Here is a 24,000-nt window from a genome sequence, read left to right as displayed (position 1 = left end):
CTTGGTCAACTGAATTTAACCCTGCCAAATGCAGTCATGAAAATCAGGGAAGGGCAAAGAAGACTGCAGAGCATATTCTATGTGGCGAAAGACTGCAAACCTTGCTCAAGGAAAAAGATCTTGGGATGAGTATAATACCGAGCATATCTCCTGAGGCGCACATCAATCAGATAACTGCTGCTGCAGCATACGGGCGTCTGGTAAACCTAAGAACAGCGTTCCAATACCTCAGTATTGAATCATTCAAGACTCTGTACACCATATACGTCAGGCCCATATTGGAGTATGCAGCACCAATTTGGAATCCACACCTGCTCAAGCAAGTCAAGAAATTAGAGAAAGTGCAAAAGTTTGCAACAAGACTAGTTCCAGAGCTAAGGGGATTGTCCTACGAAGAATGGTCGAGGGAAATCGGCCTGACCACGCTGGAGGACAGGAGGGTCAGGGGAAACATGATAATGACATATAAAATACTGCATGAAATAGACATGGTGGACAAAGACAGGATGCTCCAGTGATGGGACACACAAACAAGGGGTCACAATTGGATGTTGAAGTCTCCTATGAGTCAAAGGGGCCTTAGGAAGTATTTCTTCAGTCATGTGTTTTCGCTCACCATGAGGCGGGCCAAAAACAACATGGTTTCGAGTCCTTGCCTAGTCGCAAATATATATATGTCGTGCCGAATAGGCAGAACTTGCGATCTTGGCTTAAACAGCAACGTTCATCTTGCCATATAGGACAAGTGAAAATTTGTGTATGCAATAATTTCGCCAAAATCATTCTGAACCTAACGAAAAAAATATATTTCACTGTGTTTGTTTAGTATTAAATTATTGCAAACAAATTTAAAATATATTTAGTTGGGTTAGGCTAAAATAAATTGTTCTTGTTATAATAAGGTTAGGTAAGTTTTCTAAGATTCTTTTGGTGCAAAATTAATTTTTTTAAAATTAGACACCTGTGCAACTCTTGGGTATCTTTATTGAGGAAACGTTTCGCCACACAGTATCTTCATCAGTCCATACAAAGGAGAATCTTGAAGAACAGGAGGAAAATGAGGTAATCAGTCCCTCAACCTTGAGTCGATGCGGTCAGTCCATCAATCTTGAATAGAATACGGCATACGTGCGGAGAAGGAGCTTATAAACCGTAAGCAGGAGAGGTGCACCAGTCAGAGGTGGTGTCACATTTGTTCAATGTGGAAGTAGGTTGTGCCCTTTGTATGGACTAATGAAGCCACTGTGTGGCGAAACGTTTCCTCAAAAAAGATACCCAAGAGTTGCACAAGTGTCTAATTTATCAACATGTCGTTTCTCTGAACTATTCATCTACAAACCAGTCAGACACGGCAACTTCTTGGGATCTTAATACTTGGGAATTCTTCGCTTGCGTAATTCTTGGGCACGACCTACTTCAACATTGAACAAATGTGACACCACCTATGACTGCTGCACCTCTTCTGCCTACGTTTTATAAGCTCCTTCTCCGCACGAATGCCGTATTCTATTCAAGATTGATGGACTAACAACATCGACTCAAGGTTTGAGGGACTGATTACCTCATTCTCCTCCTGTTCTTCAAGATTCTCCTTTGTATGGACTGATGAAGCCACTGTGTGGCGAAACGTTTCCTCAATAAAGATACCCAAGAGTTGCACATGTGTCTAATTTATCAACATGTCGGTTCTCTGAACCATTCATCTATAAATTTTTTTACATTAACATTAATGAAAAAAATATATCTTTAAAAGTATAAGAGAAAATTTCAGAAAGGACTTAATTTTAAATGAGTTCTTGCTAATTGGCCAGTTTTACATATTCGGAACGACATATATATATATATATATATATATATATATATATATATATATATATATATATATATATATATATATATATATATATATATATATGCAAAACCAAAAAAGGAAAACCAGCCTTATTCAACTAAAAATATGTTGGTTCTCCTTACCATGAAAACTTGGTTGATATGCCTTCTCGTCATAAGACGTTTAATATTAAAGTTGTATTTAAAAATCTTGATACAGTAAAAAAAAACTTTTGATAAAGAATTCCCCCCAAAATGCTGACGGATGTGTCTATAAGATTCCTTGTAAAATTTGCAATAAAGTTTATTACGGTCAAACTAGTAAAAGTCTCGAACTTAGATTAAAACAACATAAATATAGCATTAGAATTGGACAAGATTCCAATGCTCTATTCATGTGAGAGATTTTAACCATCCAATTGATTTCCAAAAAGTTGAGAAAGTTGTATCATGGAAGTCCATGGTTGACAAATATAATTGAATCTTGTTTCATAAAAAGCAGTTTTGAAAATAATATGAATATTTCCTTTGGTTTATATAAATTAGATTCATTTATAATTAATAAAAATTGGGAAGAATTTAATAATAGATTGGACAAATAATAAATCTTATTTCTTGGGTAGAATATTTTGTTAGTGGGATGTCAAGAGGACATGTCTAGTTGGACCATCGGACCTACTGCAGTGTTCCTCTTTTCCTATGAGTCGGGTATCGTCGCGCGTCATTTGTTTCTTTGTTGTGGGATGTGACTGTGAGGTGTGGTCTAGACCCTTTATATGCCTTCCTTTGATGTATTACTTTCATAGTTCCTTGACAATGTCAGTAGTCACGAAAGCGATGGAATTTCACTACTTTCACAGTGGTTGTTTTGCATATTTTAAAATTCCCTGTTTACTTTGATCTTGTTGTGTGTGTGTGTATATATATATATATATATATATATATATATATATATATATATATATATATATATATATATATATATATATATATATATATATTTATATATATATATATATATATATATTTTATTTATTTATTTATTTGTGTGGCCGAGTGAGCAAGAGTGCTGCCTGGGAATCTTGACCGTCCACAGTAGAAGTTTCGATTCCTGCTGACTGCGATCTTTCTTTGTATATACCCGCTTGTTTTTGGGTGGTGCACTGGTATAAAAATCGCTAGAGAGGTCAGAACATACAGGAGGTGATTGAAATAGCTTGAATCAATGCTTTAGGCTGACTGACGTGCCCGGGCTGGGAAAGAAACATGGCTTGTGAACCAGGCTGCCCAGTCTATGTGGCATTTGTGTGGCCGAGTGGGCTAGAGCGCTGCCTTGGAATCTTGACCGTCCTCAATAGCAGTTTCGAATCCTGCTGACTGCGCTCTTCTTATAAAATATATATACATATATATATATTTTTTTTTTATTATCACACCGGCCGATTCCCACCAAGGCAGGGTGGCCCGAAAAAGAAAAACTTTCACCATCATTCACTCCATCACTGTCTTGCCAGAAGGGTGCTTTACACTACAGTTTTTAAACTGCAACATTAACACCCCTCCTTCAGAGTGCAGGCACTGTACTTCCCATCTCCAGGACTCAAGTCCGGCCTGCCGGTTTCCCTGAATCCCTTCATAAATGTTACTTTGCTCACACTCCAACAGCACGTCAAGTATTAAAAACCATTTGTCTCCATTCACTCCTATCAAACACGCTCACGCATGCCTGCTGGAAGTCCAAGCCCCTCGCACACAAAACCTCCTTTACCCCCTCCCTCCAACCCTTCCTAGGCCGACCCCTACCCCGCCTTCCTTCCACTACAGACTGATACACTCTTGAAGTCATTCTGTTTCGCTCCATTCTCTCTACATGTCCGAACCACCTCAACAACCCTTCCTCAGCCCTCTGGACAACAGTTTTGGTAATCCCGCACCTCCTCCTAACTTCCAAACTACGAATTCTCTGCATTATATTCACACCACACATTGCCCTCAGACACGACATCTCCACTGCCTCCAGCCTTCTCCTCGCTGCAACATTCATCACCCACGCTTCACACCCATATAAGAGCGTTGGTAAAACTATACTCTCATACATTCCCCTCTTTGCCTCCAAGGACAAAGTTCTTTGTCTCCACAGACTCCTAAGTGCACCACTCACTCTTTTTCCCTCATCAATTCTATGATTCACCTCATCTTTCATAGACCCATCCGCTGACACGTCCACTCCCAAATATCTGAATACGTTCACCTCCTCCATACTCTGTCCCTCCAATCTGATATTCAATCTTTCATCACCTAATCTTTTTGTTATCCTCATAACCTTACTCTTTCCTGTATTCACCTTTAATTTTCTTCTTTTGCACACCCTACCAAATTCATCCACCAATCTCTGCAACTTCTCTTCAGAATCTCCCAAGAGCACAGTGTCATCAGCAAAGAGCAGCTGTGACAACTCCCACTTTGTGTGTGATTCTTTATCTTTTAACTCCACGCCTCTTGCCAAGACCCTCGCATTTACTTCTCTTACAACCCCATCTATAAATATATTAAACAACCACGGTGACATCACACATCCTTGTCTAAGGCCTACTTTTACTGGGAAAAAATTTCCCTCTTTCCTACATACTCTAACTTGAGCCTCACTATCCTCGTAAAAACTCTTCACTGCTTTCAGTAACCTACCTCCTACACCATACACTTGCAACATCTGCCACATTGCCCCCCTATCCACCCTGTCATACGCCTTTTCCAAATCCATAAATGCCACAAAGACCTCTTTAGCCTTATCTAAATACTGTTCACTTATATGTTTCACTGTAAACACCTGGTCCACACACCCCCTACCTTTCCTAAAGCCTCCTTGTTCATCTGCTATCCTATTCTCCGTCTTACTCTTAATTCTTTCAATTATAACTCTACCATACACTTTACCAGGTACACTCAACAGACTTATCCCCCTATAATTTTTGCACTCTCTTTTATCCCCTTTGCCTTTATACAAAGGAACTATGCATGCTCTCTGCCAATCCCTAGGTACCTTACCCTCTTCCATACATTTATTAAATAATTGCACCAACCACTCCAAAACTATATCCCCACCTGCTTTTAACATTTCTATCTTTATCCCATCAATCCCGGCTGCCTTACCCCCTTTCATTTTACCTACTGCCTCACGAACTTCCCCCACACTCACAACTGGCTCTTCCTCACTCCTACAAGATGTTATTCCTCCTTGCCCTATACACGAAATCACAGCTTCCCTATCTTCATCAACATTTAACAATTCCTCAAAATATTCCTTCCATCTTCCCAATACCTCTAACTCTCCATTTAATAACTCTCCTCTCCTATTTTTAACTGACAAATCCATTTGTTCTCTAGGCTTTCTTAACTTGTTAATCTCACTCCAAAACTTTTTCTTATTTTCAACAAAATTTTTTGATAACATCTCACCCACTCTCTCATTTGCTCTCTTTTTACATTGCTTCACCACTCTCTTAACTTCTCTCTTTTTCTCCATATACTCTTCCCTCCTTGCATCACTTCTACTTTGTAAAAACTTCTCATATGCTAACTTTTTCTCCCTTACTACTCTCTTTACATCATCATTCCACCAATCGCTCCTCTTCCCTCCTGCACCCACTTTCCTGTAACCACAAACTTCTGCTGAACACTCTAACACTACATTTTTAAACCTACCCCATACCTCTTCGACCCCATTGCCTATGCTCTCATTAGCCCATCTATCCTCCAATAGCTGTTTATATCTTACCCTAACTGCCTCCTCTTTTAGTTTATAAACCTTCACCTCTCTCTTCCCTGATGCTTCTATTCTCCTTGTATCCCATCTACCTTTTACTCTCAGTGTAGCTACAACTAGAAAGTGATCTGATATATCTGTGGCCCCTCTCTAAACATGTACATCCTGAAGTCTACTCAACAGTCTTTTATCTACCAATACATAATCCAACAAACTACTGTCATTTCGCCCTACATCATATCGTGTATACTTATTTATCCTCTTTTTCTTAAAATATGTATTACCTATAACTAAACCCCTTTCTATACAAAGTTCAATCAAAGGGCTCCCATTATCATTTACACCTGGCACCCCAAACTTACCTACCACACCCTCTCTAAAAGTTTCTCCTACTTTAGCATTCAAGTCCCCTACCACAATTACTCTCTCACTTGGTTCAAAGGCTCCTATACATTCACTTAACATCTCCCAAAATCTCTCTCTCTCCTCTGCATTCCTCTCTTCTCCAGGTGCATACACGCTTAATATGACCCACTTCTCGCATCCAACCTTTACTTTAATCCACATAATTCTTGAATTTACACATTCATATTCTCTTTTCTCCTTCCATAACTGATCATTTAACATTACTGCTACCCCTTCCTTTGCTCTAACTCTCTCAGATACTCCAGATTTAATCCCATTTATTTCCCCCCACTGAAACTCTCCTACCCCCTTCAGCTTTGTTTCGCTTAGGGCCAGGACATCCAACTTCTTTTCATTCATAACATCAGCAATCATCTGTTTCTTGTCATCCGCACTACATCCACGCACATTTAAGCAACCCAGTTTTATAAAGTTTTTCTTCTTCTCTTTTTTAGTAATTGTATACAGGAGAAGGGGTTACTAGCCCATTGCTCCCGGCATTTTAGTCGCCTCATACGACACGCATGGCTTACGGAGGAAAGATTCTTTTCCACTTCCCCATGGACAATAGAAGAAATAAAAAAGAACAAGAGCTATTTAGAAAAAGGAGAAAAACCTAGATGTATGTATATATATATATGCATGTGCGTGTCTGTGAAGTGTGACCAAAGTGTAAGTAGGAGTAGCAAGATATCCCTGTTATCTTAGCGTGTTTTATGAGACAGAAAAAGAAACCAGCAATCCTACCATCATGCAAAACAGTTACAGGTTTTTGTTTCACAGTCATCTATATATATATATATATATATATATATATATATATATATATATATATATATATATATGTCGTGCCGAATATGTAAAACTGGTCAATTAGCAAGAACTCATTTAAAATTAAGTTCTTTCCAAAATTTTCTCTTATACGTTTAAAGATATATTTTTTTCATTAATGTTAATGTAATTTTTTTTAAATTTGCACCAAAAGAAACTTAGAAAACTTACCTAACCTTGTTATAAGAAGAGCAATTTATTTTAGCCTAACCCAACTAAATATATTTTAGATTTGTTTACAGTAATTTAATACTAAACAAACACAGTGAAATATATTTTTTTCGTTAGGTTCAGAATGATTTTGGCGAAATTATTGCATACACAAATTTTCACTTGTCCTATATGGCAAGATGAGCGTTGCTATTTAAGCCAAGATCGCAAGTTCTGCCTATTCGGCACGACATATATATATATATATATATATATATATATATATATATATATATATATATATATATATATATATATATATATATATATATATATATATATATGTGTGTGTGTGTGTGTGTGTGTGTGTGTGTGTCGCGCCGAATAGGCAGAACTTGCGATCTTGGCTTAAATAGCAACGCTCATCTTGCCATATAAGACAAGTGAAAATTTGTGTATGCAATAATTTCGCCAAAATCATTCTGAACCTAACGAAAAAAATATATTTCATTGTGTTTGCTTAGTATTAAATTACTGTAAACAAATCTAAAATATATTTAGTTGGGTTAGGCTATAATAAATTACACTTGTTATAATAAGGTAAGTTTTCTAAGATTCTTTTGGTGCAAAATTATTTTTTTACGTTAACATTAATGAAAAAAATATATTTTTAAACGTATAAGAGAAAATTTCGGAAAGGGCTAAATTTTAAACGAGTTCTTGCTAATTGACCAGTTTTACATATTCGGCACGACGTATATATATATATATATATATATATATATATATATATATATATATATATATATATATATATATATATATATATATATATATATACATATTGCTGGTTTCTTTTTCTGTCTCATAAACACACTAGATAGCAGGGATATCTTGCTACTCCTACTTACACTTTGGTCACACTTCACAGACACGCACATGCATATATATATACATACATCTAGGTTTTTCTCCTTTTTCTAAATAGCTCTTGTTCCTCTTTATTTCTTCTATTGTCCATGGAGAAGTGGAAGAGAATCATTCCTCCGTAAGCCATGCGTGTAGTATGAGGCGACTAAAATGCCGGGAGCAATGGGCTAGTAACCTCTTCTCCTGTAGACATTTACTAAAAAAGAGAAGAAGGAAAACTTTATAAAACTGGGATGCTTGAATGTGCGTGGATGTAGTGCGGATGACAAGAAACAAATGATTGCTGATGTTATGAATGAAAAGAAATAAATTATGGAAGGAAAAAAGAGAAATGAATGTGAAAATTAAATTATGTGGTTTAAAGTAAATTTTGGATGCAGGGGGTCATAAAAAGCGTGTTGCACCTGGAGAAGAGAGAAATGCAGAGGAGAAAATTTTTGGGAGATGGTAGAGGAAGTAAAAGGAAACCTTTAAACCCTGGGGAATAATTGTGGTGGGGGCCCTGAATTCAAATGGGGTTTTTTAGAGAGGTTGTGGTAGGTAATTTTGGGGGTTCCAGGTTTGAAAAGGGGGACCACTTAAATTTTTATAAAAAGGGTTTAGTTATGGGTAATACATTTTTTAAAAAAAAGGGAAAAAAGTATAAAAGATATGATGGTGAAAAATGACAGTAGTTTTTTTTGGGTTATGATTGGTGAAAAAAAACTGTTGAAATTTGGATTACATGTTTATGAAAAGATAAATCAGATCCTTTCGGGTTTTAATCACCCCGAGTAAAAGGTGGGAATGGGATAAAAAGGAAAAAGAAGCATAAAGGAAGAGAGGGTGAAGGTTTTCAAAAAGGAGGAGGGAGGTATAAACAGCTATTGGGGGATGATGGGCTAGGGGAAGATGGGCAATGGGGAAAAGGTTGGGGTGGTTTTAAAAATGTAGTGTTTTCAGAGAAGTTTGTGGTTACAGGAAGAGTGGGTGGGGGGGAAGCTTGGGGGAATGATGATGAAAAAGGGAAAGAAAGGGGAAAAAGTTAGCAAAAGAATTTTTTAAAAAGTAAAGTGATGAAAGGAAAAAAGGGTTTTGGAAAAAAAGGGGGGTTAAGAAAGTGGGTAAAAGAAAAAGGGGCAAATAAAAGGTGGGTGTGTTTTACCCAAATTTGTTGAAAAATAAAAAAAATTTTTGGGAGTGGGTTAAAATTTAAAAGAAAGCCTAGAGAGGAATTTTTAAATGGAGAGTTAAATTTTTGGGGAAGATGGAAATATTTTGGGTTTTAAAATGGGGGGAAATGGGGAAGCTGTGAGTTTTTCGTGGGGGCAGGAAAAAACATCTTGTGGAAAGTGAGGAAACCAAATTGTAAAGTGGGGGAAATTCTAGGGCAGGGGGAAAAAATTTAAAAAAGGGGGTAAACAGCCGGGTTTGAGGGGTTTAAAGGTTGAAAAAAAGAAAGGGGGGGATTAGTTTAGGGGTTGGTCAATTTTTTAAATTAAATGTAGGGAAAGGGAAAAATTCCCGGGGTTGGCAGGGGCATCTGTTCCTTTGCAAAAAGGGGGTTAAAAAATTCAAAAAAAAGGGGATGTCTGTTATATACCTGGAAAAGTGTAGGGTAAAATTTTTTGAAAAATTAAAAATAAGGTGAATGGAAAACAGATGAACGGGGGTTTTGGGGAAAGGTAGAGGTGTGTGGAAGGTGTTTACAGTGAAACATATAAAGTGAAAAATTTTTAGAAAAGGGAAAAAAGTCTTTGTGGCTTTTTGGTTTTGAAAAACGTATGACGGGGTGGGAGGGAATGTGGCAGATGTTGCGGGTGTAGGGAAAAGGTAGGTTACTAAAACCCCAGTAAAAAGGATTTTTCGGGGAATGTGGGGCTCAAGTTAAGTATGTAGGAAGAAAAATTTTTTCCCCCAGAAAAGTGGGATTGGTTTTTGATGTAAATTGGTTTTTTTAATATATTTATAGATGGGGTTTGAAAGTAAATGCGGGTCTTGGCATAGGTAGTTGGAAAAAAAATCACAAAAAAAGGGGGGGAATTGCCCCAATTGGCCTTTCCTGATAACCTTCTTTTGGGGAATTCCCTAAAGGGAAAGGGAGAGATTGGTGGATAATTTGGGGGGTGCCCCAAAGAAAAAATTAAAGTGAAAAAGGAAAAAGGAAGGTTATGGGGATAACAAAAGTTGGGGGGAAAAAGTTTGGGAATATCAGATTGGGGGGAAAAGGGGTATGGAGGGGGGTGAATGTTTTAGATTTGGGGGGTGGGCGTTAACCCGGAGGGGTCTTAAAGTGGGGTAATCATAGAATTGTTGGGGGGAAAAGGGTGAGTGGTCCGGGTCTGGGAGAAAAAAGAATTTTGTCCAGGGAAAAAAGGGGAAAATTATGGGGTATATTTTTCCCCCTTTTTATCGTGTGAAGCATGGGTGATAATGTTGCGAGGAAGGCTGGACAGGGGAGATGTCAGGGAAGAGCAATGTGGGGTAAATAAATGCAGAAATTTCTTTGGGGGTTGGGGGAAAGGTGCGGATTCCCAAAACTTTGCCCGGGGGAAGGGGAAAGGTTGTTGAGGTGGTTCGGACTGGGGAAAAATGGGCAAAACGGGAAAACTTAAAAGGTGTACCCAGTCTGATGGAAGGAAGGCGGGAAAAGGGTCGGCCTGGGAAAAGGTTGGAGGAAGGGGGGAAAAAGGGGGTTTTGTGGGGGGCGGCTTCCAGCAGGCATGCGTGAGCGTTTTTGATGGGGTGAAGGGGAACAAATGGTTTTTAATATTTGACGTGCTGTTGGAGTGTGGAAAAAAGTAACATTTATGGGGCAAAAAGGCGGGGCCGGACGGTCCGGAAAGGGGGAAAGTACAGTGCCCGCACTCTGGAAGGGGGGAATGTTTTTTGCGGTTTAAAAAACCCTTTTTTTGGTGTGGCATTTGGAAAAAACAGTGATTGAGTGAATGATGGTGAAAGTTTTTTTTTTTTCTGGCAACCCGGGCCGGTAAAGGTGGCCAGTGTGATGTTTAAAAAAAATTTTATATATATATTTATATTTATATCTATTTTAATATTTATATATATATTTTTTCATTCTACTCCTGTTTGTGTCTATTAATAAGCAGTATATTATATTTTTCCCACAAAACAAGTGGTATACATAAATTAGCAACACTGCATTCCCAAGCTTTTAAAGAACATGCATGAATTTTTTTTTTCATATATTTTATATATATATATATATATATATATATATATATATATATATATATATATATAAAATATATATATATATATATTTTTGTTTTAATTATTAAGGGAAATTGAATTAAAATTTTAAAAATTTACAAAAAACCTACAAATAACTTTTCCCCTATGCCCCTGTTTCCCCCATAAAGATGAAGTAAAAACTGTCTGTTTTAAAAACCCAATGTTTTTGGGGCTTTACAATTTGTAGTCCTGAGTTCATAGATAAAATATAAAATTTAAAATAATAATGTTTTAAAAATCCCCAAAAAAATTTTAATTTTCTTTTTAAATTTTTTTAAAAACCTTTTATAACCCAAAAAGGAACAATGCCTTATTCAACTAAAATATTTGGCTCCCCCTTCCCAAAATTTTTTAGTTGATATGCCTTCTTTTTTAAGACTTTTAATTTTAAAAGTTGTTTTCCCAAAAATTTGTTAAAAAAATTTTTTGATAAAAATTCCCCCCAAAAATGCTGAGGGGATGTTTTAAAAGTTTGAAAAAATTTGCGATAAAGTTTATTCGGCCCAAATTGGAAAAAACCCGAACAAAGATTAAAACAACAAAAATAAAATTGGGAACTGGAAAAAGTTTCCCAATGCTCTTTTATTCATGTAAATTTTAACCATCAATTGATTTTAAAAGGGTTGAAAAGTAATCAAGCAAGTCCATGGTCGACAGGAATAAAAATTGGGAATCTTGTTTCATAAAAGCATTTTTGAAATAAATAAAAACCCTTTGGTTTATAAAAATTTTGACCCACTTAAAAATTAAAGGGGGTTGGGAAAAAATTTAATAATACACTGGACAAATTTTAAATTTTTTAAATTTTGGGAAAAAATATTTGGGGGTGAGTTTTTAAGGACCTAAATTTGGGGTTTCCCGGGGTCTGTGTTTAACCGTTGTGGGATCTGATGGTGGGGTTTTTGGGCCCATATATGGCTTTTGGATGCTTTACTTTCATAGTTCCTTGAAAAGAAAAGGTAGTCACAAAGCGTTGATTTCTCTATTTTTTCCCAGAATTATTATTTTTATATATATATATTATATATATATATATATATATATATATATATATATATATATATATATATATATATTTATATATATATATATATATATACATATATTTATTTAATTTTATTTATTTTTTTCACCCCGATTCCCCCCAAAGGCGGGGTTGTGAAAAGAAAAACTTTCACCATCATTCCCCCATCACTGTCCTTTAAGGGTGCTTTACCTACAGTTTAAAAACTGCAACTTTTCCCCCTCCTTGAGTGCGGGCATTTTGTACTTCCCATCCCCAGGACTAAAGTCCGGCCTCCCAGTTTCCCTAAAACCCCTTATAAATTTTTTGTAAAACCTCCAACAACGTCAATTTAAAAAACCATTTGTCTTTTTCCCTCCTATCAAACCCCTCACGCATGCCTGCGGGAAAGTCAAGCCCCTCGGCCCCCCCTTTTTACCCCCCCCCCCAACCCTTCCCTGGGCCGCCCCCTACCCCCCCTTTCCCCTTCCCCTTGACTGATACCCTTTGAAGTCATTTTTTTGCTCCATTCTCTCTACATGTCAAAACCACCCCCCTTTCCCACCTCAGCCCTCTGGACAACAGTTTTAGTAACCCCCACCTCCCCTAACTTCCAAACTACGGGAATTCCTCTGCATTATATTCCCCCAAAATTTGCCCCCAGCCCTGACATCTCCACCCCCCAGCCTTCTCCCCGCTGCAACATTCATCACCCCCCTTCACACCCCTTAGGCGGGGGAAAAACCTTACTCTCATCTTTTCCCCTTTTTGCCCCCAAAGGACAAAAGTTCTTTGCCCCACAAAACCCCTAACCCCAACTCACTCTTTTCCCTCATAAATTTCAAAATTCCCTCATTTTTCCCATGGAGCCCACCCGGGCCCCACGTCCCCCCAAATATCAGATACGTTCACCTCCCCCTTTCTCTCTCCCCCCAATCGTATTAAATCTTTCATCACCTAATCTACTTTTTACCCCCTCCTTCTCTTTCCTGTATTCACCTTTAATTTTCTTCTTTTGCACCCCCTCCCCAAATTCATCCACCAGTCTCTGCAACTTTCCAATCTCCCAAAGCACAGTGTCCCCAACAAGGCAGCTTGACCCCCCCCCTTTTGTGGGGATTCTTTATCTTTTAACTCCCGCCTCTTGCCAAGACCCCATTTTATTCTCTTTGATCTATAGATGGGGTTGTAAATATATAAAAAAAATATATATATATATATATATATATATATATATATATATATATATATATATATATATATATATATATATAAATATAATTTAAAAAAAGCAACGAACAGTGGTATTGATCAATCCCCACTTTTTTCAAAATTTTTAATAATTATATATGCTGCTCGTGCCTTTTAAAAACAGGAGAAAAAAATAAAAAAAATTTAAACCCCCACACCCGAATGTCCCCCAGTTGGGGGCCCTGGGGTTTTTAAAGCGTCATGGGGTTCCGCTCACCTTAAGGCAAGCCAGCCAACATGGGTTCAGACCCTTTAAAAGCGGAAATGTTTTTATATATATATATATATATATATATATATATTATATATATATATATATATATATATTTATATATATATATATATACATATATATATATATATATATATATATATATATATATATATATATATATATATATATATATATATATATATATATATATTTTTTCGATGTTCTTAATTCCCAAATATTTCATCGGAATTTTAGCAGTTGGTTTTAAAATTTTTTAAAATTTCCATTCTTAATTTCTTCCCTATAATTTATCTGCCCCCTGGCATTATTCCCATCTTTATTCCTGTCTATCACAATATAATGATCGGACACAGTCGATTTTATATAAAATTACTTTCATTTTTTTTATTCTTTAGCTGTTTAAACACTGATAAAATAACAGTCTGTCGGGCGGGCCCTTTTTTCCTCTCGGCTTGTGTAATTATACATTTTATTCCTAAAAATTAGACCTTTAACCAAATATTTTCCCCAACACACCCCTTTAAATTTCCTGTTAAAAGGTTTTTTTCCCGTTGCATAAAAATTTTTTCGTCTTTTTTTCTGATAATAGCAAAAAAAAAAAAAAAAAAAAACAATTTATTCTCCCCTTGTCTTAAATTCTCTGACCCAATCAACCTTATTCTCCCCTTTTTCCCCTCTCTCTTTCCAAGAGGTGTTTACTGGGTTGTTTTAAAGGCGCCTCCTATTTTAAAAACCCTGTATTTAAAACCCTAACTCTCCTTTTTTTGAAAGCCTTTTTTTAAAAAAAATTTAAATGGGGGCAGAGTAAAACCAACAATTTATTAGTCAAGTTGCTTTTTTATCGATTTTTTATTCCATTCTGGGAAGTCATTCTGGTTTTAAATGATCGTCAGTGAAGTGTTTTGAGAGGGTTTTAAACCACAGCGTAGTTTCTGTATCCTGCCCGTCTTGCAGTACAAAACTTTTTTCCTCGTTTCGAAGTGGAGCCATGTTTTGGAAACCCATGATAATGGTCTTTACCTCCCCAGTTGTACTCCCAAGGGTTTCCCCCCGTCGGGAAGGCTCTGTTGGCATGGTCTGGGCCCAAGAGAGTGAGGAGGAGCAGACAACCCGAAAATGTTTTTTTTAAAAGGTGAAAACCCCTTTTGATGATTGAGATACTCTTATTTGGGGGGTATTTTTACTGTGAAATTTTTTCCCCAAAGGTATCTTCCTGAGACCGGTACAAAGATGAATGGTGAAGTTTGAGATAATTAGTTCAATGTGAGCTCACTTGTCCTAGTAAAAGAGTTTTGTCCCTCCAGGCAAAAAATTGCAAAATCCCCAGTGCTGTTAGTTTTAAAAAATTAAAAATGTTCCTGCTTGTGGGGCTGTGGTATTCAAACGGGAGGGGTGATTGAAAGTAGCCCTGGGCTTACCACTACGATTTCGGATCCGACATCCCAAAGCTCTGCTGGGTGCGTGATCTTTGAAGAATCTTGTTAAGTGGTTAAGGCGATGTGAACTTCTTTTCTCTTGTGGCGGGGGGAAGTTTTAAGGATCTGTTTCCCGGCTGGTTGAAAAATTTTGTTGTATATCTTATGGCATTTTTTTGCTTTTTTTGCCGTCATGGTGAAATTTTTTTTTGTGAATGGCCTTTGCCCCAAAAAAAGGATTTAATATCCCCCACCTGCGGGGGAAACATAAACAAAGCCGGGGGAAATGTGTGTTCCAAGACCATGCGGGTGGCATGGGAAAAATTTTGGGGCCCGACTTAGTGGCGGGGTTTTTAAAGGGCAAAATGGCCTGACCCAAAAAGGATATTTTTCCTGGAAAGAAGACCCCGGGCCTAGATGTGACTGAACATGATTTGGGGGAGTTGGGGGGAGGCATGGGAACGACCAACAGAAGCAGAAAAAGTTTTGCAGCAGAGGAGCTGTCATAATCAGGGAGGTAAGGGATGGGGTCCCCTTATGTAAAAGGAATTGTGTGCTAAATGGCGTGAGTGCAGGATTTTGCTAAAAAATACCGGGCACACAAAAAGTCCCCATCCTTTTTCTGTAACATGTACAAAATGTCCCCAATTAAGACAAGGGTTAAAAAAAGCCCGGAAACAACCACATGGACAGGTTTTTAGTGAGAAAAAGAACAGTAAGCCAGAGCAAGGTTTTAAAATTGGTAAAAAAGGGGCAAAAAAACAATACCAAACCCAATTTCCTGACATCAAAAAAGGGGTGACTCCCCTTTCCCAAAGCAGTAACCCCCTCCCTCTCCACCCTGTTTTCATTATGATTTAAAAATTAATTAAATTTTCATTTAGTACAGTATTTAATTTAAAAACCTTTTTTTCCCGTATTCATTTTTACAGTTTTATGTCCCCTTTTAATACTTTTTAAAATTTATTATATTGTCTTTTGGGGTCTGGAACAGTTTAAAATTCTTTTAATTATTTTTTAAATTTAAAAGGGAAAACTTTCTTTTTTTAAAACCCCCAAATTTTGGTTGTTGAATCAACATCTGGAAGGGGTTAATTTTCGACACCCGGGGTTTTCCACTGTATAAATATATTTATGGATAGATATACATGTACAAAATTGCCCTAAAAACACTTTTGAACTGCCCCTGGCCCCTTTATGAATTTTTTCGAAAAATTTTTTGGAAATTACAGTTTCCCAAAAAAATAGCAAAAAAGAATATTTAATCAATGCATAATATAATTTGATACTGATCTATTTTAATATAACTACCATAAATTATATACACATCTATTGAAAAAAAATTGATATTTATCAAAAAAAACACACAAACATTTACAGATCATATATATTCCCTTCACAGTAAACAAAGATAAAAAGGGGCATTAATGTAACAAAATATCAAAAAATTTTTATAATATTACTAAACGTAAAATCACAAAGGGGCAATAATATAATAATAAATAATAATAAAATTATATAATAAAATTTAAAAATAATAAAAAAATAAAGTAATAATAAAATTTAAAAATAATAATAATAATAATAATAATAATAATAATAATAATAATAATAATAATAATAATAAATTTTTAAAAAATCGTACATTTTCTTTAGCAGTCAGAGAGAAATGTAAAATATGTAAATCATAACTAAATCAAATTTCTATTTTCATTTTTTTAATTTTTTATATCTAGTTTTGTGCACATATAAAACCAGTGTTTTGTATCATATAAAAAATACTGATGTGGTAACAGACACACGACTCATCTTATAAAAACGTTTTTATAAACTTGAAACGATAAATAAAACAGTTCTGTAAATGTATTTTCTCTTAATTTTGATTTTCAAATATCATTTTTTTTTTTCTCTAGAAAAACTTTAATTTTTAAGACCAAGGTATATAATAAATATAAAATCAAAAAATGTTTAATTGTTTTTTTATGTTCCGGGGGAGGGTTCAGGACAACAATATAGCCATTAAATATTTAATTTTTTAGAATTTAAAAAAATTTTAAGCGGTTTCAACTGCGCTGGGGAAACAGTCCACTAACCCCGTGTTATTCATGGATCAACTGTGTGTGTGTGTGTGTGTGTGTGTGTGTGTGTGTGTGTGTGTGTGTGTGGGGTGTGTGTTTGTACTCACCTATTTGTGGTTCAGGGGTCAGGGCCCTGGGTCATGGCCCCGTCTCGCTGATTTCTGGGGCCTCATTTTCCCCGCCCCTGGGTTTATCATACCCGTATTAAACTATTTATGGTTTCCCCCTCCACTACGTCACTTTCTAGGCTATTCCCGGCCTCACTACTGTATGACTGAAAAAATACTTCCTAACATCCTTTTATTCATCTGAGTTTTTTCCCAATTGTGACCTCTTGTGTCTGTGTCCCCCTTTTGGAACATCCCTCTTTGTAAACCCTTTTCTATTCCGCCCCCGTAATATGTCGTTATCATTCTCCCCCGACCCCCCCTGGCCTCCAGTGTCGTCAGGGATTTCCTTCAACCCCCTTCTAGGACAATCCCAGCTCTTGGACTAGTCTTGTTGCAAACCCTTGCACTTTCTCTAATTTCTTGACTTGCTTGATAAATTTTGGGTTTCAAACTGGTTCTGCATACTCCAGTATGGGCCTGACTAAATGGGATACAGAGTCTTGAACGAAACCTTTCTGGGGGGATCGGAACGCCTTTAGTAGGTTCCCCCGACCCCTTTTGCAGCAACAGTTATCTGATTGATGAGCGACTCAGGAGATATGCTGGGTGTTATACCCCCCCGTTCTTTTTTCCTTTGGGGGGGTTTTTAACTTTGGCCATCTAAACTTTGATTGTGTCTCCCGGGCTTCTTTGCCCTTTCCCCAATCTTCATGACTTTGCATTTGGCAGGGGTTTAAAATCAAAGGGGCCAGTTGCTGGACCGGGCTTGAGCCTGTCAGGTCTCTTTTAGTCCCGCCCGATCCTCATCCCATTTGATTCTTCTCATTAACTTATCATCTGCGGGAAAAACACTTCCCAAATCTTTCCCCTTTCCCTTATTATTCCCAAAAATGAACAGCACAGGTCCTAGGACTGACCCTGTGGAACCCCGCTTGTCACGGGCCCCCTCCCGACACCTCGTCTTTCAAAACTCGTTGTTGCCTCCCCGTCAGGTATTCCCCTTTAAACCATTGCAGGGGCCTTTCCCTTTTTTGTCCCATCCCCCAGCTTTCAAATAACCTCTTTGAGGAACTGTGTCCCCCCCTTCTTTCAGTCCAAAAAAAAGCAGTCGATCCACCCCCCCCTTTTGCCCCTCCTTTCTAAAACTCCCGGGAGGTTTTTTACCGGATTTTCCTTCCCCGAAACCTGGGTTTTTCAATTTTTTGCTTTAGGTTTCTCCACCACTCTCCTCCTGATGATCTTCTCCATGACTTTTTCATACCAAAGTTAGTGAACAGGTCTGTAGTTTAGTGCCTCATGTTTTGTCTCCTTTTTTTAAAAAAAGGGGCTACATTTGCCATCTTATACCTCAGGAATTGCTCAGTTTCCCAAATTTTTGTGTTGAAAGGGTGTTTCAAACCAAAACTCTGCTCCCCCTTTAGAACCCACGGGGGGATTTTCTGGTCCCCACCCGAGGGGTCAAATTCCCCCAGTTTTTTCACCTCCTCCTTGGTTTTATGTACCTCCAGCACTTGCTGGTTTTTCCCCCCCCGTTCTGATTTCCTTGGGGTCCTACTGGGTTTTCCTTTAAAAATTCTTTAAATCTGTTTTGAGCTCCCGACATACCTCTGGTCATTTCTTGTAAGTCCCCCTCACCCTTCCTCAGTCTGATTACCCGGTTTGACTGTTGTTTTCTTTAAAGTGGCTATACAACAGCTTTGGGTCCCGACTTGACTTTCGATGCTGTCTTTTTTCATATTTCGCTGGGCCTCCTTATCTGGCTCTTCGGGTAATCTCTTTATTTTCCCGAGTTCTCTGTGTTCTGTACCTTTTCCATTTTTCTAGTACACCTGGTTTTTTCCTCCCCACACCTTTGGGTAACCCAAAGGGCTCGTTCTGTTCTTCCCATTTTTTCTGTTTCCCTTGGGAACAAACTTCTCCTCTGCTTTCTCTTCCCGTTGCACCTAATCCTCAATTTTTTGCCCCTTTTTTCCCGCAGTTCCCTCCCCCCTGAAAATTTTTCAAAAGTTCCCCAGGCTGAGTAGTTTCCCCTTTTGTAGTTTGGTTTTCCCACCCCTTTTTTCTTTCTCTCTCCACTTGGGCTCAACTATGTAGTGAAACACAGAACCCATGATCCCCTAGCTTAGGGGGCCCTTTTATACATGATATCCTCGATGTCCGAACTTTTCTCAAAAGGGGAATAAAAGGGCCAGCCTTTCTGGTTCATCCTCTCCCCTCTCTCGGTAGTGTCTAACATGTTGATGCATAATTTTTCCCAAAATACCACATCCATCTCTTGGCTCTCCATGTTTCCCGGCCCCATGGGGCTCAGGTTTTTTCCCCGTCAATTTTCTTGTAATTTAAATCACCCTTTTAAATATTCTTTTCTCCCCCAGCTCTCTTTCCCCCCCATTTCGGTGTGTAAATTTCTCTGTTGCTTCATGTTTCCTCTTTGGGCTTCTTCCCGTTCTGTGGTGGGGTTTTACATTGCTGCAATTTTCACCTTATGTCCTCCCGACTGGATTTTTCCCCCAAGTGTCCCCTTTTCATGCCATCCATTTCTTCCATTTTTTCAAAATCACTGGTTTTTTAAAAAGCAGTGAAATCCTCCTTCCCCTCTCCTCCCTCTGTCTTTCCCGGGTTTTATATCCGGGGGGGAAAGATTGAATCTATTAATATTCTGGTGAGTTTTGTTTCTGTAGTGCTTTATTGGGGTTTTGATTCTTTCATGCCCTCCTCCCCACTTATTTGTTATTCCATTTTTCATTTGTATACCCCACCTTCAACTTCTTTTCCCAAGTCTGTGGGTTGGGGGGTATATTGGGGTTGGGGAAATGGGGGAAACCCGATAAAGGGAAATTTTGGGGGGTTGCTGTGAAAATGGAGTTTGTAATGCAGTGGGGTGGGGCATTAGATATGGCATGGGTGTTTTGGTTTAGAGTGTTTGGTTGCACTGTGGTTGACCTGGTTTGAGGGGGTTCTACAGGAAGTTGTGAGGGGGGGTGTATTTGATCTTCCTGGGTCTGGGATCTCCTGTCTTTCATCCCTCTCTCCTCCTTTCCCCTTTGTGCAGTCTCTCTCAGTTTCTGCCTTTCTTCTTTTTTCTGTCTTTATCAGGGTACACCTTCCTCTATGCCCGGGATGTCCCCCTTTAAACGTCTTTCTCCTGCAAATTCTGTTTTTGTCGATTCTGCCCAAATCCCTTTCACTGGCCGGGTTTTTTTCAAGCCCCCATTCTCCAAATTTTTGGGTGGTCATGTCGTCTTCTCCTATTTTCTTTAAAATGCTTTCCCAAATTCCTTTTTTTCCCCTTGTTTTCTTGCTTCATATTTTCCCCTTAGCTCCCGGGAAAAACACAAAGACTGACCTCTCCCCTTTTATTTTCACACTGCATATCCTTTTGTATCCACTCATTCAGTTTAATTTCCCCCCCATTGTTTTTGTGTGAAAAAAATTATATATATATATATATATATATATATATATATATATATATATATATATATATATATATATATATATATAAATATAAATATACATACATAAAAACACACACACACACATCGCGCCGAATGGAAAAATTGGACCATTAGCAAGAACTCCTTTAAAAATTTAAAACCATTCTAAAATTTTTTTCTCAATTTTTTTTTTTATGTTAGTATAAAAAAATAATAACATTGTACCAAAGGAAAAAACAATGATATTTTGTTTTCGGGGGTTAAATTCCCAATGATTTTGCAAAAATTGAATTCAAATTTTTCCTCCCCTTTTTTGGAAGAAGAGAGTTGCTATTTAAGCCAAAATCCCAAGTTTAACATTCGGCACAAAAACACACACACACACATATATATTATTTTTATTTATTTACACCATTTATTCCCCCCAAAGGGGGGGTGGCCCAAAAAAATTTCCCATCATTCCTCCATCACTGTCTTTTGGGAAGGGGGGCTTCCCCCTCAGTTTTTTAAAATGCAACATTAACACCCCCCCTTCCCGGTGGGCACTGCTTCCATCTCCCGGACTCAAATCCGGCCTGCCATTTCCCAATCCCCTTTTTAAAAAGTTACTTTGCTCACACCCCCAGCACGTCAAGTATTAAAAAACCCTTTGTTCCATTCCTCCTATCAAAACGCTCCCCATTTCCTGCTGGGGAAATCCAAGCCCCCCCGCCCCCAAACCCCCCTTTACCCCTCCCTCCAACCCCCCTGGGCCCGGCCCCTACCCCGCCTTCCTTTCCCAAACCCGATCACTCTTGAAATCATTCTGTTTCGCTCCCTTCTCTCTACATGTCGAACCACCTCAACAACCCTTCCTCAGCCCTCTGGACAACAGTTTTGAAAACCCCCCCTCCTCCTAACCCCAAAATACAATTTCTCCATTATATTCACCCACATTGCCCTCAGACAAGCCCTCCACTGCCTCAGCCCCTTTTCCTCGCTTCCCCAAAATTCATCACCCACCTTCCCCCCATATAAGAGCGTTGGTAAAACTTCTTTCTCATCATTTCCCCCCTTTGCCTCCAAAGGGCAAAGTTCTTTGTCTCCCAAACTCCCAAATTTCACCCCCTCCCCTTTTTTCCCCCATCAATTTGAGTTCACCTCATCTTTCATAGCCCATCCGCTGGCCCGTCCACTCCCAAATATCTGAATCGTTCACCTCCTCCATTTTCTCTCCTCCCTGATTTCAATCTTTCATCACCTAAAAATTTTTGTTATCCTCCTAACCCTCTTTCCTGTATTCACCTTTTTTTCTTCTTTTGCCCCCCTCAAATTCATCCACCCCAAACTCTTTAAATTCTCTTGGGGAAACTCCCCAAAACACAGTGTCATCAACCCAAAAACAGCTGTGACAACTCCCCCTTCGTGTTTTGATTCTCATCTTTTAACTCCACGCCCCCTTGCAAAACCCTTAAATTTTCTTTTTAACCCCCATCTATAAATATATTAAACAACCACGGGGACATCACATCCTTTCAAAGGCCCCCACTTTTTGGGAAAAAAATTTTCCCCCTTTCCTACATACTCTAACCCGGCCTCACTATCCTCCAAAAAATCTTCACTGCTTTGGGAACCTACCTCCTAAACCCTACACTTGCCCATCTGCCACATTGCCCCTATCCCCCCTGTCCTTTCCCCTTTTTCCCAAAACCTAAATGCCACAAAAGACCTCTTTAGCCTTATCTAAATACTGTTCCCCTTTTATGTTTCCTGTAAACACCTGGTCCCACACCCCCCACCTTTCCTAAAGCCCCCTTGTTCATCTGCTATCCTATTCTCCGTCTTCTCTTAATTCTTTCAATTATAACTCTACCACACCTTTCCCGGTACACTCCCAAAAGACTTATCCCCCATAATTTTTTCACTCTCTTTTATCCCCCTTTTCCTTTATAAAGGAAATATCATGCTCTCTGCCAATCCCCAGGTCTTACCCTCTTCCATACATTTATTAAATAGTACCAACCACTCCCCAAAAATATCCCCCCCGCTTTTAACATTTCTATCTTTATCCCATCAATCCCGGGTGCCTTAGCCTTTCATTTACCTACCCCACGAACTTCCCCCCACACCCCCTGGCTCTTCCTCACTCCGGGTGTTATTCCTCCTTGCCCTATTTAAAAAACCGCTTCCCTATTTTTTATCAACATTTAACAATTCCTCAAAATTTCCCTCCATCTTTATTACGTCTAAATCTCCATTTAATAACTCTCCTCCTATTTTTTTTAAATGACAAATCCATTTTTTCTCTGGGAAAAATTTTTTAACTTTTAATTCCCCCAAAACTTTTCTTATTTTTAACAAAATTTGGTTTATAACATCTAACCCCCTCTCTCATTTTTCTCTCTTTTTTCATTTAACTTTTCTTAAAAACCCCTCTTTTTCTCCATATACTCTTCCCTCCTTGCATCCCCTTTTACTTTGTAAAAAATTCTCATATGCTAACTTTTTCTCCCCACTACTCTCTTTTTCATCATCATTCTTGCTCCTTTTTCCCCCCTGCCCCCCTTTCTGTAACCACAAACTTCTGCTGAACACTCTAAACACTTTTTAAACCCCACCCCATACCTCTTCGACCCCCTTTTCCTATTCCATTAGAATCTATCCTCCCAAAAGCTGTTTATATCTTACCTAACTGCCTCCTCTTTTGGTTTTTAAACCTTCCCCCTCTCTTCCCGATGCCCATTTCCTTTTATCCCCTCTCCCTTTTTCTCTCAGTGTAGCTACAACTAAAGTGATCTGAAAATCTGTGGCCCCCCTATAAACAAAGTACATCCCGAAGTCTACTCCCCAAAAGTCTTTTATCTCCTTTTCATTTAAACCCAAAAAACTACTGTCATTTCGCCTACATCATATCGTGTATATTTTTCATCCCCTTTTTTTAAAAAATTTTACCTATAACTAAACCCTTTCTATAAAATTCAATCAAAGGGGTCCCATTATCATTTACCCCAAAATTTACCCCACCCCTCTAAAAATTTCTCCCACTTTGCCCCTTCAAAATCCCCCATCCTTCTCTCTCACTTGGTTCAAAAGGCTCCTATACATTCATAACATCTCCCAAAATCTCTCTCTCTCCCCCATTCCTCTCTTCTCCCGGGATACACGCTTATTATGACCACTTCTCAAACCCCAAAAAACTTTAATCCCCCAAATTTGAATTTACACATTCCTTTTCTCTTTTTTCCTTCCCCTAACTGATCATTTAACATTACTCTACCTTCCTTTGTTTCCCCTCAGATTTCTCCAGATTTAATCCCATTTATTTCCCCCCCCAAACTCTCCTACCCCC

The 24,000-nt window shown here is 38.1% G+C and overlaps 1 protein-coding gene across 1 annotated transcript in view; it reads left to right on the top strand.

The window, feature by feature from the left end:
• Positions 1 to 24,000, top strand: part of LOC128691064 (zwei Ig domain protein zig-8-like) — a 424,774-nt gene that overhangs the window by 13,584 nt on the left and 387,190 nt on the right. The gene's annotated exons all lie outside the window — the stretch shown is intronic.

The sequence above is a fragment of the Cherax quadricarinatus genome, chromosome 27 (genome assembly GCF_038502225.1).
Source record: "Cherax quadricarinatus isolate ZL_2023a chromosome 27, ASM3850222v1, whole genome shotgun sequence".
Taxonomy (NCBI): Eukaryota; Metazoa; Arthropoda; class Malacostraca; order Decapoda; family Parastacidae; genus Cherax; species Cherax quadricarinatus.
This window is presented reverse-complemented; position numbering and strand designations above follow the sequence as displayed.